This window comes from Centruroides vittatus, unplaced genomic scaffold, assembly GCF_030686945.1.
Source record: "Centruroides vittatus isolate TY-2023 unplaced genomic scaffold, ASM3068694v2 contig_391, whole genome shotgun sequence".
Classification (NCBI taxonomy): domain Eukaryota; kingdom Metazoa; phylum Arthropoda; class Arachnida; order Scorpiones; family Buthidae; genus Centruroides; species Centruroides vittatus.
The window spans coordinates 3317474-3340385 of record NW_027122207.1 but is presented as its reverse complement, the minus strand read 5'-3'; the positions used below and the strand labels follow the sequence as shown (position 1 = coordinate 3340385).

Here is a 22912-nt window from a genome sequence, read left to right as displayed (position 1 = left end):
CTTTATTGCCGCAGAAATAAAACAAGTAAAAAAAAAGGGGGTAAATTAACTGCCACCGTATTTATAACATGTATTATTATTGGGTGCTTAACTCTCTTTATGTGTTAGTTTTTCTTTTGTTGTTGTAGAGTTTTTCCCCAGATTAAATAAACGCCATCTAACGCACATAAAATGCAACGGATACGTTATAAACTTTTCTCTAGTTCTTTAGCTGTTGCCTGTAAGTATTTTCGGTTACAACTTGTTTATTTTAGCTATAATCTCGCTACAGACGATATAATTTAATAAATTGATTTCGTCCGAAGGAAATAATTAAAATATCGTTAAATGAATTCCAATAGAACGAGCGAATAAATCAATGAAGTAGTATTTAAAACTGGTTTCGCTCCCCCGAAAGTGTTGCCAGACTCGGAGATATTTTCTTCCCTGTCAATTATTAAATGATTTTCTATCAATCAATGAAATTGCTATGACTTTTAATCCCGTCACCTTGAACTCTTGTCGGAGCGTCAAAGGTTGAGGAACCGACAACACACGCGTTAACCCGAGTGGTTCGCTCGAGTCGTCCATCCGCGAGTTGCTAGTGTTGTGAGCGTGCGGTCCTTCCCTCGATAGCCTAGAACTTGTCCACAACCTGTTGGAGGGGTTGCCGTTAAGCGGGCTGTTGTGCAACGCTTTCTTCCTGTCACCGTCTCTCCCTGAGGATAAGTGGAGCGTTCCAGCCAGATCGTCTGCCGCTGCGAAATGGTTGGCTGTCTTTGTACATAACGTACATCAGAGCGGCGTCGCTCCGCGTCAGCCAGTCTCTGTTCAGTGCTGGAAGTGACAACATCTGTGGTGGTTTGTGTTGTAGACAAACGCAGGAATCTCAACGTCGTTCTCGAGGTTGTAGGACCGCTTATCGGTCACGGTTATTCGACTTTGTTTGGACTGCGACCAATTGGGGTGAGTACCGTTTCGACGTTTACATTTCGATCACAACCCGCTAATTTTATTTTATCTCCGTGTTGATAGTTCTTTTAGGGTAAACAATCGGTTATCAAACAGATAGAGTATGTTTTTTTTTTCTTCGATAGGATTATGGTAGTAAACGAAATGGGTGTTTGCTCGATGTCTTCGTAGATATACACACACATATATAGGCTATATATATTATACACACACACACACACATTCACACTCTCGCAACACACACCCGACTTACTATAGATGAATGCCAGTCGGTGATAATAGTCGCTAGGTTCCAAAGGGATGATTGTATCAAGCAGGTTGACAGTGTAGGAAAGGACAGGATGTCCCGTTTCTCTTCTGTTCAGAAATCGATCCCCGGAGACTAGGTATGCGCTATAGTTCGGAACGTTAAATTGCCAAGTTAAGTTTGTTTCTATGCGTTATCCCTATGGAGAGACTAAAGCATTAACTGTGGGTCGGATTACTTCAGATCGGCTTACGGGTTTCACAGAACACTTGTAATTATTAACTAGTGGATGATGGAACAATGAAGAAAAACTCAGCTTACGGTCTGCCGGTCGGATATAAGAACTCCATTGTATTAGTTGCCGCCCGAATGTCGATATGTCAACAGTTTTCCCCTTCCGTTTTGTCGTGGGGGAGAAGTATGGTTGTCGGATTCCGTTCCATGGCCAAGTGGGTGACGAAGAAATCCTGGGAAAACATTAAGCGCGCTCCTGCTGTGTCTTTCATCGCTGCCTGTGAAGGCCATGCGACCTATAAACTACACAACTATAGATTCGCCGCCGTAGCTTTTATAGTTTGGAGGTGGTTGTATTACCGAAACTAATCTGGCCACTTGTAAAACAGTCTACGAATCACTGAACAATTAGATTAGCTTTTTTAACTACTACTATTCCGTAAATAATTGCTCTCAGTTGTTGAAAAAGTAATTAATTGATCATTCAGATTTATGATGTACTAAATCATATGATTATGGCTGCTATCGTAGAGTTTAACGTTCACCAAAATTTCAAAGACCTGTTGATTTTACAATTATTGAAAATTCATCTCAAAGTTTCACTTTCGATTTTCAATATTTTAAAGGTTTTTAAGAATGATTTAATTTCGAAAAATGGGGTAGGAATTTTAAAATTTCTTTTTTCTTTCGTATTTTTATTATAAATTTTAAATTTCGATAATTATTATAAATAAGTATGAAATAAGTCTATTTTTCGTTAAACGTATTAATCTGTAATATAAAAGTTTGGTTTGTATCATGGAATTTAATTTAATCACTTGAACGGTAAGTTGTAAATTAAATCGAATAGAAATGACCTTCATATCCTGTTATCTAGGACTTGAAGGTTGTTAGTAGGAGAGAAAAATTAGAAAATTTCGTGTTTTTTTTTTCTTTTGTATTTGATAGTGAATGTTTGGGCATAGTTATAAACAAATCTTGACAAGCATAGAAAATTGGTTTCGTTCCATAAAATTCTCTTAAAATGCCGCCTTTTAACAATGTTTGCACGAAATTATTAAAGGATAGTTTCCATTTAGACATATCTCGCCTATGCATATGCTCATAATTGGAACTTGGCTTGCCATGACGCAACAATTAGCCAAGCGTGGTCTGAACCTAATACCCAATAATACAACACTATAACAGTATAGTAGATGACACAGTAGACCGGTGGTGCTTGTCCATCGCTCATTGCTTGTTAGTCAGAAGATTAGTGTTAACGAAGGCAGAGAGAAATGCAATCTTGCATACTCCATGACTGCCGTTCTCTCACGAAAATAGCTAATTCGCTAAAGTCAAATATAATAGCCAAATTAGCTCTTTCGACCCGAATCTCGAGCTCCCTCGTGACCAAATGGAGAGCAAACTGGTGTTGCAAGTGCAGTGAATGTCGATGGGATTTCAATAATTGCGGCAATATTCATCTTATGGTAGACGAACCGAACTATAACCCGAAACGACGATGTGCCAGAGCACTCTTGACAAATAGGGTTTGTATAGAGGTAAACATTCCTAAAAGTTCCACTTAAGCAAAGGAGAGAGTAGTTATTAGTAAGGCCTCTATATTCGATATGATTAGAGGGAGAAGTTCCTATTCGCTACTGACCAAACAGATTAATTATCCAAAGATCTTTCATGATGAATGAAGAAAGATACGAATAATGTATCTAGAAAAGAAAACAGAAATTGTTTAATTTTTTTAAAAAAAGATTAATCAATAACAGACATAAAAAATCCAATATTAATGTACTGTACAAACGAAGAATGCAGATTTATATAATAGTATATTGTTTTGTTATTTCCGTACCGATCATAAAATACATACAGTCGACAAATGTGATTCAGTTTTATTGTTAAACTGGATGTTCTAACAACATAATAACCCGAATTAATGTTTTAAACATAAACCCATATTTTCTCCTATGTATTGCTTATAATTTCGAACAAAAACTGGAATTTTGATCTTTTATTCAAAGCTGAAAATATAAATATAGTTTATTAAAAAATTACTGTAACTATATATTAAATTTTTAATGAAATGAAATGATGAATCAAATCACAAGAAAGTAAGACGGAGGCAGAAGGGAGAAAAAAAAAAAAAAAAATATATATATATATATATTCTTTTTCTTTCGTTTAACTTTCTCTCCCTTGAAAATTACTTCTCGAATCTGCCATCAATCACAACTGTAAATTTCCGGTAATTTAGAAGAAAAGAATTTAACTTCGGGGCTTAATTAAAGTATAGACGAAGAGAGGTTTTGACGCTAGCCTAAAATATAGGCTGCCATGGGTGATGCATAATAAACAACAACGACAAATAACAAGGTCTGTACTGATTACATCTTTACCGAATTTTCTTTACAGTAATGGGTCCAATTTCCGTTTTAGCACCCTGTTTTTTCATTAAATTTTCATGTATTTTTAATTAATACTTCACTCGGATGAATGAACGAATATTTTGGAAGTGACGTCGCATATTTAATCGATGTTAGATGAGTTAGTTTAATTTTTATGACCTTTAGGCTCTAGCGGTTTTATGTTTCATTTTAGTTATTCAACAGGTGAATGGAGTTTTATCGATCTGTAGATAAAGAAACGATTTCATTAATCGAATAGAACTCGAGGTATTTTCATCTTTCGATTGTATGAATCATTCAGAATTCGATGTTAATAATATTCAATAATATACGTTTCGGTATTACTATTCAAAAATGATGTATTTTTATGAGAATGAACTCAGAAGTAACATTTGAAAAGTAATTAAATGAAGGAGTTCTATTAAAGGTGTTTAAACAAGTTTGCGAGTAATTATCATCACCCGTTCTGAATAATCCTAACCATTTTTATTAGAAAAATTATAATTTTGTGTATTCCTAAGGGAAATTTGCCTAATTAGTTTCTTCGATAGGATTTACAAGTAATTAGTTGATCTGGCCTAATCTTTACTCCAGTTTTAATTAATAATCATTAAATTAGTCGAAGTTGTTTGGCATGGCATAATTATGTCATCTAAATATATGTAAATATTGTTTTTATTCAAAATTAAGCTATTAGAATGTCTAAAATCTGAAAATTTGTAAATTTAATTAAGAAATAAAAATATAGTTATTAACGTTGGAGATTCTGATGTATTTTTTTCTAATTAATGTAGCCTGCGTGGTGATCTTAGAGTAACTATCGAAATTAAAAAACTAATAGAACATTATTTGGTGAACTGTGTATCGATAACATGTACCTGGGCGTCGCACAACTAACAAACAAGAAAGCGCACACTGTGTAAACTACGTGAGGCCAATACTTTCTCTGTACATAACAGTGGACTGTCACAGTTTGCTTCATCTAACCTGCACGCTGTTGCGGTGCCTCTGTGGAACACCATCATGCCAGTGACGTCATTCTTTTCTCATGTCCTTTAAACATTCCGGGTGAAGTGAGAATGTTAGTATTTAGTTGACGTATAGAAAATCTTAAATGAGAAAACTTGCCGTGTAGCATGTTTTACTTTACGCATGAATGATTTGCAAAATATGTAGACAAATCACGTTTCATTGTTTTTTTATTACTCATATAATAGATAATTAGGGTGGCGAAATTATTCGAGATAACCATATGAATCACAGATGACATTGAAGGTCGATTATATCGCGGCCACGATCTATATCAGAAAAAATGGCGGCCTTGACGATATACTTCTGTATTAGTAATTTAGCTTTCTAGTTATTTGCCTATTAAGTTTCGAATCAAATACTGTTATAATATCAGATTGTTGAGTGAAAGATGGCGATAAAAAGAGTCGACCCTACATGACCTCACCCAACTAATGACTCATACATCTCGGCTTCGTAATACTATGGCGTCGTATAGGTCGAAAGTTTGTATGAGTTCGATCCATTTTATTATTTTTCTATCATAAATATTTGGAATAATTTATTAATAGACGCTACACAATTGAATATATTTATGTGTACAACATATTTTTAAAACATTGTTTTCAAATTACGTTTAGTAGCCAGATTAATCTTTTCAATTAATCATACCCAGTCAGTAACAAGTTGTTATCTGAGGAACTTAATAAACTACTATTACGAAATCAGAATAATGTAACTCAGGATACAATTAGGTTTAAGTTGCCTTTTTTATACTTCCTGTTTTTATGAATAAATTCCTAAAAAGTAGATTACAATTTTATAATAAATATAAGGCTAAGATCTGTTATGATATTGTTTTTATCTAAATAGTAAGATAAATTTATATATTGTTTTATATATTTTGCCCAATAACATAATTGAATATCAAGATTTATTACTAATAATTTTAGATTTAGTAGTATTAATTTTTTATAATATCGATTAAAAGTATTTAATTCTATCTTACGAAATTACTTTGCATTGATTCAGGGAAGTAGAAAACTATTAAACTTTAATTAAAGGATTATTTAGATTTAGTTCATGGAATTATTTAAATATTTAGCGTTAATTCTAGGAATTATCAATTTAGTTTAATTTACAAAATTACTTATTTATCACTCGAAATAATATTAAACTATTTAGCTTTCGTTTAAAGAAGACATATCCATACAGTATTTAACATGAAAGGACTATCAAACCAACTTAAACGAATATTCCTGTTAGTAAATTTAATGCAGTCGCTCGGTATTAAATCATTTGTGGTGTAATATCTAAGGAAATAGATGAATATAAGTTGATAAATAAGTTGCACATCTTTTATTAAAGTTTATAGAAGTTGAGTCACGTCTAGACGGAAAACAAACTTAAATGCGAGATCAACTCATTGTCAAGTTTAAAAGTTATTATAATATGAATAAGACGATCGGAATGTAAATCGTTTATATTTCACGCTGTAGTTGACAAACGAAAATATATAACGGTTAACAATACTTTTGTCTTTGCTAATTAAATTTGGCCCATTAGCGAAAAATTAATTATCATTCATTTTATTTAAAAACAAGCTATTTAAATGGCTCAGATACAAAAATTGCATTTTAATCTATACAATAAATCCCTATTGTACAGAAATGAATAGATGATGATTTATTACATACAAAATAATTCGAAATTATTAATTATCTGTATATGTTTTTTACTGTTATAGACTAATTCAAACTATATTAAAATAATATATATATAGTAAACTATATAACCTAGTAGTAAATATTGTTATTTTAGATAAACTCCATTTAAGCATGAAATAGTGAAAAAATGTCGTTTTGTTTTTAATTAAAAGCACAGAGTTGTTCTGACCTCCCTGTAACTTTTAATTGCTATATTGCTAGGATTTTTCTTCTTCAGTCCATTTGTTGAGAGGAGCAAGATCTTAACTGATTTCATTAAAAAGGCACCTAGTACAGTTATTGACTAAGAACATCGAAACTGTTTTTTCTCAACTTATCTGACGCCTCTGGCACAGACAAACTAGTTATTGGAGTGGAGTTGTTTTAATAGAAAGGTATTTTTTTTCCTTTCCCTCTTCTGGTAGACTTGGTCTTCTGAGTCATCTGTTGTCAACGTGTGGACGATGTTGTCAGACAGCTTGTGACACGAAAAGCTTGTCTTTGGTCAATGTTAGTATTTTCTGCTATCATGGGAATGGTTCTCTTCTTTACGAAAGCAACTATTTGAATTAAATAAAGCTGACGGATTATCAACTCTTTATCGAGTGAAAATATTATTATTTTTTTCTTTTTCTTTATAAGAGAATCGACCTAAGTTCCTCAAGTATGCCAGTCACTGCTAACACTCGATGGTGCAAAATTGAAGTTGGATTTAGAAAGAAAAAGAAAAATGACAATAGATTTCCTGAGGGGAATGATCTGTTGTGCCAATATTCATTAAATATCGAAATACCGTTAGAAAATATATAACTTATATATATATATCCAATACATTGTACAATACGACTTTTTCTTTGATTTTAAGCATTTGTTTACTTTAACAATGCTGTTAGTTAGATGACGTTTTTGCATCTTGGTATTTATGAGACTTTTTCTTACAATATTTTAGAAAATAAATAAATAAAAATACTTAAAAATATTTTTAAAGTATGTTTAAATTCTATGCACTTTTCTGATTTAAAATTAAAAATTTATTTTGAGCTTTAGATGTTTTAAAGTTTAATTTTAAAAGAAGAAGAAGCTACAAGTTTAAAAAATATTAATGTAAAAAAACTAAGTAAAAACTGTAGTCAAAAAAATCTATATCTGAATGAGTAAACTATGATATTAAATTACAGTTAAAGTTATTATATTAAATAACTTGTAAAAAGTTAATTTTTTGTAAAAACTCCATAAATATGTTTCGATATCTAAATTTTAAGATATTACTTTAACTTTTTTTAAACGATAAAAATTGAATTATAACTTGTTCGAATTTTTACTTTTTTTTTAAAAAATAAATTCTCCTTTAAATAAACAAAGAAAAAAATGTTTTCTTTATTAATTTTCCAACTTTTATCAAATTAAATATTTTCACTTAGAGTAAAAATTAAAATGGCCAAATGAATTTTTGTTTCAGAAATTCACGCCTTTACTTAAATGTATATATCTGTCTGAGCAATTTATCAATAATATGTCCAAGTTCGTTTGCTGAATTTTAAGCTAAAGCTTATATAAACGAAATGTTAGAAAGAGAACTGTACGAACAAGGTAAGTAAGAGAGAGAGGATGCTTTTAGAAGTAAATCCAATTCGCAGGCCGTCCCTGCTTTTAATCAATTAAGGGACGTTCACCGACATCTTGCAAGGACGTATACATTCCTGAAATAGATGGAACGAGATTTAGACATCATCTCGGAAAATAGAACGAATGGAATAACCGAACTAGCATTACTAGCGAATTATACAGACTGACCTCGGAAATACTCTAATACACAAAACGTGCATTGCCGTTATAGCGAGACATGCTTTAATCCTTCGCTTTTATTCTTATAACATATTCATGCAATGGTATAAAATCGAAACCAAGTTTTGAGTTCATCCTTTAACTCTCCTAACATATTCATTCACAAAGTTTTCTTGCTGGTATTATATTGTCTAACATTTCCAGCGAAATATGTTTGTCACGACATTTCTGCTTGTATCCAAAAACACATTATATACAGGATATATATAAAAGAAATAAATAAAAAGAATTATAATCAGAATAAACGCTAACCCGACAAATGCCATAAAACGGTCAAACGAAGCACACCCCGCTGAAGGAAATTTATTAAGTAGGCCTATAGGGCAAATCTATCAAATCGAGACAAGTTAAAGTTGTCGAGGAAAAGCCAGCAGATATCGACAGCACCTTGCACTCGTCTCCAGTTAATTACTTACTTAGTGGATGACCAGAAGTAGTAACATCGATCGCTTTCTGCTTATTAACTCTAAGTAGGCTAAGAATCGCACCCGTCTAACTTATGGGTCCGGTCCACCGTGAAGTTGTAAGTAGAGCTAGAGCCATAGCGATCCGGTTAGAAGGGAACACTTCAAGATTGAATAGTATCCCATCACTCAGGACGTTCATCTCCTAAGAATTGTTATTCAGTGACAGCTTGATTTACATGTGAATCGTTAATACAAAAGTAACCGTTCATATCTACAGAAATGAGGAAAACAGGGAGCTCTATTGTGAGGCTCCATCTGGTATATCCATTCTTCGCCTATAGTTAGGTGGCAAAGCAAAAGACCCACACCTTGTGTCTCCCCCATGGATTTCCCATGAAATGGAACGTAATGAGAGGGCCCTCTCCCCTGGTATTGAAAACAGATAAATAGCAAAACGTGCGAGGTTATGCCGAAGAGAAGAATGATCCCGAGCTCTGATGGAGTGGGACAATAAGCACGGGTCTTTTTGTTGCTTTTCACGGCTGTTTACGCCAGACGTTCGCCAGTTTACTTTCCGCTTTGGCCACCATTCTGTGGTACGGAGTGTGTTGTTAACAACCGTGAAGTGTCGAGATGCCGATATCTCCGTTTTCATTACCTGGACTCAGATAACAAATATTGAAAGTCCATTCACTTTTCAATCAATAGATATTTCGAACAGATCGGCGTAGGACGCCAGTCGAGCGATCCCATCAGAATTTAATCGGTTTAGCTTGATACTTCGGAATGGTTGACATAGCTGCATTACATAAAAATGCTTTTGACTTTTCAAAGACTCAACACATTTAAGAAGATAATACATTAAAAATCATCGATTTATCGAAACAAAGAAATAAAAACTGCTCGTAAATCCCATTTCAGATAAAAACATTATGAATCATTTATAAAAAAATCTCAAAACATTATATTTACACCCCCAAAACATATCTAAAATCTAATGAATAATACTTTTAAGCTGCTTTGATCAACAGTAACATATCTATTTTTAAAAAGTTATAAATGCATAATATATCATGAAATAATATTGATATATTTAATGTTATAAATAAAATTAAATACATTAATATATAAAATTATAAGCAAAAAAATATTTTAAGTACATTTATGTGTATAAAGACTTCATTCTTTATACAAAAATACTGCAAACATTATTTGAAATTCAATTTATATTGGTAGTCTAATAGCAATATCATAGGCATATAAATGAATGTAACGAGATAGACTTATATTATTTTATATGGATATAGTCTACTAGTAAATTATTTATCATTCGAATGAATATTTTATAGATCAAACTGTTTTTGAATTCTGATGAAAACTCGATTCAATACACCTCGGGGATTTTACTATGTGACTCTATAAAAATGATTCAAAACTATCTGCCCCTTGGTATTATAATTTATTTAGAAAAAATATAACAATGATTATCAACAACGTATCCATCGTTAAAGTATTGGAGTCTTTCTTGAAAATTAAATAGCCTAAAAGTTATATTGTAAATTCAAATGTTCTAAACTTTGATATTTTAAAAATTACTTTTACTTGGGTTTAATAGAATAATCTTATGACGTTTTTATCATAGATGTAGATTACACACACTTGAGATTTGATAAAAATAAATTTTATGACAAAATTGTAATGTTTACATTTAAGATATATATATTTTATAAATATACGTTGGAAAATATTTACGTATGTCTTAGCGCGAATAGCATAATTTACATAATTGTAAAGTGAAATGAAAAAATTTAATATTTTCCTAACTCATTTTGATTTAAATTATTTTTAAATGGCATAATTACACTCTTAAAATTCTGTCTAGTAATAAATTTAGAGAGAATTTCATATTTATTCAGAATTTAAAAATTCATGACTTTTGTAACTATAATAATATTGCAAAGAAATGTATTATAAATTCAACACATGACATCTTTCCGTTTGACAAAAGAAATTATAGCCTTTAAACTAGAAACGTATTCGACACAATTGGAAATGAAAAAATTAAACAAGTTAAATGAGAAACTTTTTTGTGACTATCTCTAGTTTCGACAGATTGTATCTTTTGAAAGGTCGACATTTTCTCTGACAAGCTTTACTCCATAAGCCTATAGAAAAGAAATTGCAGCCGGTTGACAGTATAGAACGATGTAGGGATAATCCTTTGACATTACACTTCTCCAGAACAATTAACGTCATCGACCTTGACCCGTGGTTACGATATCTTAGTTTAACCTCGGGATAAAACGACCACCGAGATGGGACCTACGATGACATCATTAATTTTTATTACCGTCCACAAACGTGGCAATGCCTTTATTGACTCTAAAGGAAATTAAACGAGGAAGAAAAACACGACTTTAACAGATTTGAATTTCCTAAGATGACCGACAAAAGATTAAATTGATAAACAAGAGATAAATAAATAGCATCGAATTATTCATTGGTTATTATGGCATTATTAAAGATTGCAGACAGATGTTTCTGTACGTCTGTAAACGTGATAGTTCCATTGAAAACATAGTCATTTGCCATAACGTCGATACGACCGGATTATCATTCAAATAGGCCATCTTTCAGCCAATATTTATTGATTGGATGAATCCTACGCTTTTTTGATATTGTACGTCACAATGGCTGTCTAGAATTATGAATAATTCCACCGCATCAGTTGAACCACCTTGTATTGAAACTGTCCAATCCATCATTTGCACACTTGAAACGCCGAACGAAAGAACAAAAAATAAGAAAAAAATCTCAGAAGCAAGGCTACTATGTATGGTTTATGAAAGAGCTTCTTTAGATCTGTCAAGTTACTGTATTATACAACGCGAGCAGTCAGAGGTCACAAATTTTCGCATAAATTACAATAATTTCAATATTGATCGTGATTTACACGCCCAACAGTTTTATTTGTAATCTAAACTTTTTTTGAAAAAAATGCTTTTATTTTATTTTTTTAAATCTTTAATATTGAATAGGAATTTGTCCAGCATTGTATTAATTATTCCACTGCGTGAATATATTCAAAGAATATTAAAAATCATAATATTCGATAAAATATTCTCTACGTTATTGATATTGAAATGAATGGATACAGAGTAATTTTGATTATAATCTGCTTTATAAAAAAACTAAATTAGATAATTTGATGTAGTTATTTTAAAAATTGAGGAAATCTCCTCATTAAACGAGAATTTTATTGTAGTAAGAGATAATTATTAACGAGCCCGATAAATTAAAGAGAATAAGAACGTAGCCATTTGCAAAATATGCACTAAAAGATGAATTATTGTTATTAAAGAAGATTTTTTGGTTAATTTTTCATGTTTTGCATAACGTTCATGTAGTTTTAATCTCGTTTTACAATTCAAAAGAGTTTAATGAGTTTAGAGCGAAAGTCATTACATTTAAGGCACGCTTGGGATGCTTGGTAGCAAGCACCACACAACCAATACAAAAATCGCACAATCAGGCATCTTGTTTTTCTCACTCTTTGCATTTAATTTCCTGTTTTGCACAGAACTAGTCTGTCTCCAGTAATAACGGCCAGACGAGATTTCATGGTAGAAATACAATATCTCACGCTGACGGAATAAAAATAAAGGAAATTCATTTCGAAATACATGTCTTTTTTCATATCATTTCAGATGCCTTGATTGTCACTTGAACTAACAGAATACGCTTTAAATAAGGGAAAAGCGGATAGACAACCATATTAACTTATCGATTTTACTTTTTTTTTCTTATCTTTGAAGGAAAGGAAAACTTTCTGATCTTTTCTACGCTATTTACTTACTTTTATAGTCATAATAGTAATAATAGCGAGGCTTTTCAAATTCTAGAATTAAAAAAGAAAAGGATAACAGGCGGCACACCTTCGTTTTTTGTAAAAGTCTCGAGTAAAAAGGAAGTTGCAGCCTACCTTTCGACAAATAAACAATTGCTAAGTGGCTCATAGGGATTCCAAATTGGAAAATTGACTAATGATTATGAGGTCAATGGGATAGACTCCTCCAAACAACATTACGCCTTTGGTTCCACGGCTCCACCCCATGAAGGGTACGACGTCGTTTGAAAGCGAAATAACTATCATGCTGTAGAAAAAAAAAACCCACTGTCCCTAGGGAAGCAAATGGGCTCCACCTCATTGCGAAATTAACGAGATGTTATCAGCCTTTGGGGTTGGTTGGCCGTGTATCAATAGCTGGTTTTCATAGTTCGTCACTAGACGTGGCACGCGCCTTTATTGTCACCTTTATTCATCACGGTGAATCATCGTATAGCATAGGATTATAAATTCATTATTTGCCATCGCATTAAACTTGCAAATACAAACTTTGTCGCATCGAAAGCGTTGAAATAAATCTCTCATTTACCATACTTTAAGTAGTTAAAACCATCAAAGAATTGATTGGAATCTTCATTCATATTTTACAGCTTCGTATCACTTAGAAAAAAGTAAAAATTCGATTTTATAGACTTCGTGTATCAGCTAGAGATTGGAATATTCGATTTTATCACAGAAAATATCGATTTTAAATTAATGATGATGAAGGAAACACCAACATCGACTAGTGAAATGGTTCCAGACTAGATGGACTTTGGGAAAATAATCGTACCTCTGCTTTTCTCTTTTACTTAATCTGTAGATGCGTGCTGCAGATTACATCAGCGCTGTGTGTGATATAGCGTCACTAATTACGTCATGCCAGGTTTCCAAGATTGCGGTGTTATCGGTCAGACAACCCAGTGCATGCATCAGTCAAACAAGTAAAAACAATTAGTGCAATTGATAGACGACGACCGAAGTAATGGACGTCCTTTAAGGGCGTAGAATGCTTGGCAAAGGACAGCCGGGCAACAGATTTTGGACACGTGTATTTGCCTAGCGTAACCCGGGATGTAACCCTAATATTGACTGAGGGAGAAAGCAGGTCTGCTGATCTTACAGCTGAAAGACAAGTAGAATGCAGACTCCTCCAAATATTTCATTCCGTAAAATTTTTCCACCGGTCTCTGACTCATACTCTTCTTAACGTATTACTTATTAAAGATAAATAATCGCTTTTATTTCTTTTAAAAACAGCCATTAGCAATGAATTCCTAGAATATTTCCGGATAAATATTTCCTCTTTTGACAAACCGAAAGACAGCCATTAATTGTTTGGCTGTAAACAAAGTTTCTATGTTGAAGTAGGGAATGACTCGAATGCCTGTGCATGATGCCTTAGTCACGTGTCAATGACCGTGCATTCAGAGCAAGACGACATTTCCTCTTCCAAAGAGGAAGTTATTCTATATATTTCAATGAGTTTGTTTAACGTCGCGTATCCGTTAATGTTGTTTAAATCTATTATATTCACATTAAAAAACAGACTGCTTTCGGGATTAAAAATTTTTAAATTATTTACTTCGAATAATCGCCTTAATGTAATTAATCAGTGCTATATTCAGTTAAAATAAACAATTCCGCTAATCTTTCTGCAATTTAAAATTCTTCAGCTTGGACAATTTACTTTCAAATTATTTCTCCATATTTCCTATGTGTTTTTACTCTATCGCGTTAATCATTTAACGGTTTATGTAATTTAAAAATCAAATATTTTATCGGAAGGATTTCACATCTATTTTGTCTTATATAACAAGGAAAAATTTATTTATAAAATATCCTAATTTCCTCGGTTATTTATGGCAACAATCGAAAAGCGTTTCGTTTAAGAGAATATGAATAATTTAGAGAAATTATCATTTTTATTATTCATAGAACAAATGTTATCGTCGAAGGTATTTTCCGGATAATCTTGTTTTGTGAGGATGAACCACTTTATTACCAGATAACGTACAGATTAACTAATGAAGGTAGAGCGATAAATAGATCAAGATATTGCTTTAATGTTTGTGATAAGTAAATCGATCGAAATGCTACGTTTCATTTCTCGCTTAATTACTAACAGGTATCAGAAAGAAGACATCAAAGCCGGAATGCTCATCTGTATCCAACTCTTACATTAGAGTGCACTGCAATTAGTTTCTTTTCCTAACTTTCGTCGTTTTCTGTCCAATTTCCCTCTTTACAACCATGGTTTTAAAAATCGGTGACGTAATTACTCTCCATGCACCATGTAATCTCATAAGCACTTTTTCGTTTTTGCAAGTGGCGTCAGCTGCCCAGGTCCTTTGATATCTCTCTCTCTCTCTTTGCCTGCTTGTTTTTCTATCTATTTTAACGATTATTTTAACTCACCTGTGAGAGATTGTTTAATAAGATTAAAAAAATGTTTTTCCTAGAAAATCATTTAATTATAAAAATTATTTTCAAAACAGTTTTACGATATTTAATTCTTTATGAATACGAACAACTTTATAAGGTTAAGAGTCAAAGTAAAAAGCTGATTTTTTTTTATAATCATATTTCTAATATCTCGGATTCGTATGAAGTCGAAAAATTTCTAAATAAAATATGAATACAAAAATAAGAAGTTTAATTATAATATATTATTTGCTAGTTAAGAATGAATTATAATATTATACTGCACAGTACAATCGTAGGTTTTTTTTTCCCTTAGTCAAAAAGTAAGCTGCTCGCATCAAAAGAAAGTACTTGAGTAAATCCTATCATTAAGCTAACTTTATGAATGCCATTTTTTAAAAAAGGAAACTCGATATAAAATCTTCTTACGCAATATTTTGCTAGGATATTTTTTCGTTTATGTTAAATTCTTTTTGAATATCCCATAACGAACACAAAACTACTGTATTTAGACCTATAACGAAACTATATCATCCTATAACTGAGTTCGTACATCCAACTAACACGTTATCGAACGCGTTACGAAGTCTGTTACGATGTCATCGGTTAAGTAAAAGTTGTTGCAGACTCTACATTACAGCTATAACTCTATGAAGCACATCTAGAAACCCACTTTGTCCTCCTATCTAGACCCACTGAACTGTCTTATCTCTCGGTAAAGAAAGTCCAACTTGTACAAGATTTTGACATCTATATCGGAAACGTATTCAAACACGAGTCTATCTTTAAGTTAACACAGTATTTCAGTTAACACACTATTCAAATGTTAGTTATCTTGCAAGCACATTCAATTCTATGAAACGTTTAAGTATAGACTTTATAATATTGCTTTAATCTTATTTTTAATACGTTGTTTTGTTTAAGAATAAATTTATAAATGGATTATTTGAATTACTTAAAAAATTCCAGATATTGTTATAAAAATCAATTTGAGGAAAATTTTTATCATTATATTATCAAAACATAACATCTAATTTAATTTCTATATATTTTGCGTTGTATATATAATTTTTATTATATATATATATGTAATGTTTAACACATTGTTTTATACGTTTAACTGTATTAAGGATAAAGCAAACAAGCATGTGATTTACAAGAGACCATAAATATGTAATTGTTCTCTTCTAGAAATGAATTATACAAATTTATAACGGAAGAGAGTCCAATTTATTTTTTATTTGTCTCCCAGGTATAACCTCTGGTTTAAAAAAAAATGTAGCACTTGGATACAGCAGATACTTGATGTAAGTTGGCATCAGAAAAAGCTAAGAGGAATTTCGAATTTAATAATCTTGTTTGCTTTATAAGAAGAAATCTATTCTGAATGTTATTTCGGTTTCCACCTTAGGCCTGCAGTAAATTGGATTGAAAGTTTTATTTGTATTGAAAACTGATGTAAAATGACTGTTGATAGATATTCAGTGAAACGTTAGTAGCATCACTTTAAATGACTTAAATACTCAAAGAATATTTTAATATTATTAATTAATATTTTCATAAATATAATTGAGAGCTTTTCGAAATTTTTGTATCGATCTGTTTTAATTAAAAAAAAAAAAAGATTTATTTTATGATAGAAGAGAAAATCGACAATTTCAGTATGTAGAGTTTTATATATATAAAGTACAAATACAAGATCACTTCCTGGCAGCGTGCACAGCTTGCTTATATTCTGTAATTCAGCTTGTAAGTCGAACTGCTGTGCACAGAATCAAACACGTGCAAGAGTCGACGTTTCTTGACATGTAGTCTGACAGTCGTGTCCTGACAGTCTTAAGGATTCCAATACACCCTAGCAGTCAGCCGATTATGGCCATTGACACCAGCCATCCGGCTCTCACTAGACGACAGATATATGAGTTTTGTCAGGGGCCAAGACATAAGTACTTGTGTGTGTTTGTTGGTGACACAGCTGCATTCGGTACTAGTCAGGAATGTGAGACTCGTTAGCGCCAACGGTCTACAAGTTCCTGTTGTTTTAGTATCTAATGCTTGGCATTGATAAGGTTAGGACGAAAATACTGCCATTTCGTTAGTCTTATTGCCATCCAGAGATGTTTTATATTCAGATGAAATTGGATACGTGTTGACTGAAGTCTGCAATAAAAACAGAACCAAAACACGACGACTCTTCCTTCCATAAAAAGAAAAAAAATTCTAGTTAAACGAGTCGAAATTGTGCCATAATTTGCAATAGGAAGATTAGTATCTCTAAATGAATGTAAGTGATGAAATTGACTCTAAAGAAATTAAACAAACACAATAAAACACGTAATTAAAATTAATATTTATTTTCACATTCTGTAAGCGATCATTCGGGCATGTCTCATAGTTCTAAGTTCGTTCCATTATTCATATGTTTAATTCACATTGAAATTTAATTAACTTATGGCGTCATTTAAACTGAAATAATAAATTGATTAGAAACTGTTTGCATTCTAAATGATATTAGATCAAACTATATTGTAAATAGGTTAAACATTCATAGACATCCTGTTGAATTGATACGAAGCATCTGTTTTAACATGTGATCTTGTTGCCTTTATCTGTTTATAAGACAGAAAATACTGTAAGTAGGCGGTTTTCATATTTACCCTCACGCAGATAAGCCAAATTTAATGGTTACCAAGCTATTTTTACTGTTGATTCAAAGCTTCTTAAACTATTAAACCCATCTTCTATTCAATATAGATTTGTAAATGTGCCAACGGAGTGTGAATAATAATTTTATAAATAAAGAATTATATTTGTGTAAGTTTCATTCATTTCGTAAATTTAAAATAAAAGACACGATAGAAACGAAGGATTTCTTTACATTATTAATCAATTATAACAGACTGGGTCATTGGTATAAATTAGGTAAATGCCTCTGTCGTAACAATATCAAATATCCTTGTTTTTAAATTTACCGCTTTAAAAGTCGAAAATCGTAATAGAAAATTAATCGTGTTTAATTTTTAAAAATATATTTCTTATGTGTATTATTTTAACGATATAAATTAAATTTTGGATACGATATTTTAAATCCTGTTTATAGAATTTCCTTTTTTTATTTTTATTTTTTCGGTTAAAAAAAGAAGAATGATTGATCTCCCAAACACGTTTCCTGACTAAAGTCGATAAATTACTTGAAAAGATGGGTGATCATTGATTGAATCAAATAAGAAAAACGAGCGAAAAAATTAATATATACGTTAGAAGAATGATATTCTCAATAATTAGCTTAATTTAACGTGTTAGATTACAATAACCGAAACAAATTGGTTTATAAATCTTTGAAAATAAATACTTCAATTGGCGTCTTCAGAACTGATTTATATTTAATATCATAACTTTCTCTCATCTTTTTAGAAATGTACTTCCGCTCATCAACACACCAGATTTTCTTCTTTTATTTCGAAATCTGTCATCTGCTCAGACTTGACGACGCCATTGCCAGACAAAAGAACTGTCTACCTACAACATAAACATCTGTAGGCTCAAATTTTGATATAAATTAGCTGACAGCATGCACCATGTTCACGGACTGACATCATGATATAAATTTCTACATGATATTATATCCAGTTGTTGAAGAATAATTAACATATTTAAATTCGTAAGAGTAGTATTAAGCAGATTCGATTAAATGTATCAAATAACGCTTGTTGCTAATATTATACCTAGAATTTTTTTTAAATCTCGGCAACCTTATAATTTATATCTTATTATAGTTACAAAGTAGGCATTTTGCAATTATAATTATTCATAACTATAATTTACAGCGAACGTAATTCTATGTAACTAGGATGGATTTAGTATAGCGTGTAATTTAAATTATTTATGCATTTCTGACAAGTATGCATTTTTAGTATCCATTTATATGTCGATAAAATTTTGTAGCGATAAAGAAAATCCTCCTTTTTTTTAAGTAGAAAAGTTATAGAAGATAAATCTTTAATATAGTTAGTTTACTTTTTTAAAGTTGGTTCTTAGCCAGAGAAATGGTCTATCTCTCCACTTGGTAAATCGGATTCGTATTGTGTGATAGGCCACACATGATACAATATATATAATCGCTAAAGTATAAGGTTCCAAGGTTTATTTTTATACGAAGACATTTCCAAACAAATCAATGACCCGACCAGATAAATACTCGTCCCACTTATCCAGTAAATACATCAGGGAGTGAAGTTTCGCTAGGACAGGGATCCTATAACTTCGGTCAAGCTAGCTATCGATCAAAGCTGTAGGAATGGCAGATATCGGTTAGTTTGGCGGTTTGCAGGAGGTCAATTGTGATTAGACGTGAAAATCGATCATGGTCCTCTCGCCTCGGGATATTTAGTAGGGCGAGTTTTTCGTTACTCGTCTCCTGCTATGCCAACGAACAGCCAGTGAAATATCACCTTTCCAGTAATTCACTGTCGTTTAGGACTCGTGAAAACTGCCCATGGGGAACATCTTAGACCCGAGCGCGGATGAATTTAGAGTTGATGCTTCTATCCTCTAGGATATTCCAAATTTCCAGGATTGTACGAGTGATGAGGGACGAATAATTAGGCGAAATCTCTTTCTTAAGTTATTTATATTGGTAATTTCCACTTTATCAAACAGTCTAAGCTAGATTTTGATGTCGATATTAAAATCCTGTTCATATGTTTTATTTAAACCGTATTCTTTAATTTAAGATGATATTCATTAGTAAAAGCGCTAATAATATTAACGTTGTTTAGGATCATAGATCAATAATTTATAATAAAATTTAAAAAGCTCGAAATAAATATCATATGTGGTGAACGTATCACTTTGAATGATGTGCAATCCTCCGTAAATAATTAATTTTTTATTACTAAAGAATACAGAAAATTTTGAATCTTGTAAAATGTGTTATCGTTTAAAAGAATAAAGTAAAACTTAGAGAATGCTTTTAATACTGCTAACAATAATTTTAATTAAAAACTTTAGAATTTTTTCATTAGAAAACAAAAAACAAAAAACTTGAAGTACTGGGCAGATGTTTTAATAATTATACATTGCATGCAGCTGGAACAATTAATTCATGCTATTGCTATGTTCGAAAAGAAAATTTCAGGAAAGATCTATCAGAGATATCAATTTATAATGATCAGACTACAATAAAAAAAGAAGAGACTCTATCAGAATATTTAGTTGAATATAGCCTGCAGTGTTGAACCTTTCTAGCGAATCAAAATCGCCTATACATTGAAGCTCAATAATCTTTAATAGTCTATCTCGGTGCAGATAGATAGTTTTATCTAATTGATTCATCAGCAGGGGTCATTTCATGATTCCGAACATCTAATTTCTATCCCTGTGACATCCGGGGTCTGACGTGGAACCTCGATCCCTGCTCCACACGTTATTACTCGAGTCATTGATCAGGATACCGAGTCTTTAACCGTGAAAGAACAATGATAGACATATCAGTTAAGATGAAATCAATGTCTATTGTTTTCCCCCTATTTAAGGACGTTAGTAAGTATTATCTTTCTGCATTCGTCCTTCATAAACCTCTCATAATCTAGGTTTAATATTTCTTACCTTGCATTCTTCGAATTTGTTTCAAAATTCTTCAAATAATTACATATATTTTTTCCAAACTCATACACGTTTTTGTTAGTATGCCACGAACATCCTTTTATAAAAGAAAATTTATTTAATGATTTATTACGCATTGCAAAATCTCATAATCATTGTTTTTGGTACGTAGAATGTCCTAAAGGTCTATAAGAGATTTCATCAATAATTGCAATAAAAAAAGATCTTTGTAGTAGATAAAATTAAATTGTAGTATTATAACAATTGTTTTAAGGATATAAAAAGAGTAAGAAAAAATATTGATGATTTTTTTTATACTTTTAAAAGATAATGCTAATGATTAATTTGTATGTATACAATAATTTAAACATATATATTTTAATTATGTATACGTAAAAATTAATTGTTTAGATCAAAATGTTTACTTTTGTTTAAAATTTTGATAAATTATAAAATATTATTAGAGAAAATTAAATGATAAACTTTTGTTAACTGTGATTATGATGCAGATTTACGTAAAGTTATGCACTAAGATATGCATTTAAAAAAAAAATCATTCTCAACTGAATCTGTATTTACTAATTTCAAAACACAAAGTTTCACTACTTCTATAAACCTAGAATCAACCTATATTTATACAAAGATAATATAGTCATTTGCAATGGAGACTACAACTATAAACAACTTTTAAAATAACCCGACGTGGTTTTAGTTTAAGATTACAGTGTCTAAAATATTTCTGTTGTAAAGATCTAAAATAATAATGCATTGTCGCTGTTCTAAAGGCATTAAGAGGTTAAAAATAAGCTTTAAGAAAGAAGAATTAAAAGATTAAGACGAACAATGGAACGTAGAAGTTATGTTTAAGACGTGCTCTAGACTTTTGCAAGCTTAGATTTATTTGATACTGTCACTCCCCTTTCATTCATCTACAACATTTACAAACTAATGCGCGCTAATCTTTTCATAAAAACTAGTTCAATTAGTTTACATCTTGCTTTGGCTGACAATTCAACTTCTATGTTATCCTGTGGTAAATATCTTTTGATTATAATAAAATAATTTAATCTAAAAGAAACTTTAAATGGATTTAAATTAAGATAAATGTATTACGAATTTATTATTTTTATTGAATTGGTAAAAATATAAATACTTGAATGGTCATTTAACCTATATATTTTTAATAATTGATAATGTATGCTAACAACTAATTAACATTAAACTGAAATTAAGTAAAGTATAGGTAAATTGTAGAAGTATATATCTGGGAATCAATATAATCAAGATGGAAGTCAAATGCAATTCCGCTCTTACAGCAATTTCTGATTCCTAACATTTATCGATAATGTTCTGCAACCGGAACATTATCGATATTCTGGTTTATATGCTTGTTGACTAGATATTAAAATTACTGTGCAAGATGAGTTATCATACAAAAGCCGTCTTTAAAAAAAAGCAATAAATAGGCGTTGCCCAGCTGCTAGAACAAAAGTCTTTCTAATTATCACTCACGTATTCGAACGATCGACACGGTTCAGGGTTTCCTCCCTCTAAAATAGGATCGATAAATATGAATTATAAAAAAAAAACACATAAGCTATATTCTGATAATTATAACTTCACACTGTAATAACTTACATTTCAGTCAAATAATTACTGATTGATTTTTTTTAATCCTCCTCCCAAACGGGGCGGAGTTCATACCCACTGCTAACAATGCTTGGAATGCGTAGGCCTTAAATGATTTTCTGTCTTCTGCTCTTAGACTGCTTTGTAAAATATAGCGAGAAAAAAAAACCTTTCAGAATTAAAGAGCGTGCAATTAAAATTGGGAGATTTAATCATATTTGGAATTTTTTAATGCTTGAATAATAATTAATGTATTATGTAGTTAATTTAATTTTAATCACTCACCTGCTCATAACATAAATACAGAATATTGCAGATGGAGAACGTATATCCCAAATAAAAATTTGCTATTCACCATTGAATATGTCTTCATTGGAATCAGTGAAGCGAGCAGTTGCATACAACCCATTGCTTATATCCCGAGCGAGTATATTTTCCCCATTATATTGACTGTCAGTTATTACAGGACATGTCCTGTAGACATTTACTGATTCACTGAACCGTATAATATCTATAGACGGGGAAAGCTATTCATTACAAAAATGCTCTTAGAGAGATATTGCGGAATC

General features: G+C 31.4%; 1 protein-coding gene across 1 annotated transcript in view; it reads left to right on the top strand.

The window, feature by feature from the left end:
* Positions 1–748: 748 nt before the first annotated feature.
* LOC136975908 (plexin-B-like) overlaps positions 749–22912 on the top strand; it is a 125242-nt gene continuing 103078 nt past the window's right edge. The window contains exon 1 of the mRNA XM_067271072.1: positions 749–945. The gene's annotated coding sequence lies outside the window, so the exon portion shown is untranslated. The remainder of the gene's footprint in view (positions 946–22912) is intronic.